Source organism: Dipodomys ordii, unplaced genomic scaffold (genome assembly GCF_000151885.1).
Source record: "Dipodomys ordii isolate 6190 unplaced genomic scaffold, Dord_2.0 Scaffold186, whole genome shotgun sequence".
NCBI lineage: Eukaryota > Metazoa > Chordata > Mammalia > Rodentia > Heteromyidae > Dipodomys > Dipodomys ordii.
Window position 1 is genome coordinate 2,549,579 of NW_012267402.1, and position 1,315 is coordinate 2,550,893.

Consider the following 1,315-nt stretch of genomic DNA (forward strand, 5'->3'; position numbering starts at 1 on the left):
ATATCTTTTAATTAATTAAACTGTAAGTTTGAGACCAGATTATATAGTTACTCAAAAGATGAGAACAAAGAAATAGAAGTTTAATTGAAAAAATTATTATTGTATCAGCGTCAAAATTGTATATAGAGGTTAAATAATTCCTACTACTGTTCAGTGATAGATATTGTGCTTAAAAGAATCATTTTATCCAACGTTTCTATCCAATATTCAGATCTTTTCATCTACATAGTTGTTATAGGAATAATTAAAAATTAATTTATAAAGTATATTTTTATTTCGAAATGATGACTATTCTAAGATAATATATTGTGGTGGGTGAAATTTTTTTTATTGGGTTTGGAACATTGAGAATTAGGAGTGCCTGTATAGCCTGTATGGAGTGCTGGATTAGGTCATTCATGCCCATGTCAGGAACAGTTCTGACAGCCCTGGGAGCTTAATTTCCCCAGGCTTCTGGGAGCTAACAGATCTCCACATCTAACAGATCTCATCTTGTTTTTGTGCAGAAGCAGCAGGTGAATGGGAACCACTGAGGAAGAGTGGAAGGTGGTGCAATTTCCTGAATGTGACCACAGAGCCACTTGGGGTACAAGTCCTGGTGCCTTGTGTACAATGAAGTAGAACCAGAGTGTGGAGTCATACTTAGTAAGGAGATATTCAGGGTCTGCTCTACCCACAATTGAGTTGAAAGGTAAGTCTCTGTTTGATGTCTTAACAGCAATTTCACTCACAGAGACTCTTCACAGTCACCACCTTGATACCTTCTTAATAGGCTGTTCACCCCAGATGCAGGCATAAGTCTCAGTCAGAACACAGCGTGGACATGAGGGCCCTCACTCAGCTCCTGGGGCTCCTGCTGCTCTGGATTCCAAGTAAGTAGAGACAATGATGAGGATTTCCTCCATGTGTTGTAGTCACTGATACTTGGCTATTAATGAAGCTTTCTTATAGCATGCTTGGTTCTATGTATTATTTATTGATTCCATGTATGTATTTATCACTTTTCCAATGCCAGGTACCAGATGTGACATCCAGATGACCCAGTCTCCATCCACTCTGTCTGCATCTCCTGGAGATAGAGTCACCATCAAATGTCAGGCCAGTCAGGGTGTTAGCAATGAGTTAAGCTGGTACCAACAGAAACTAGGGAAAGCACCTAAACTCCTGATCTATGCTGCAAACAGTTTACAATCTGGAATCCCCTCTAGATTTAGTGGCAGTGGACGTGGGACAGAGTTCACTCTTACCATCAGCAGTCTGCAGCCTGAAGATGTTGCAAGTTATTTCTGTATGCATGATTATAATCTCCTGCCCA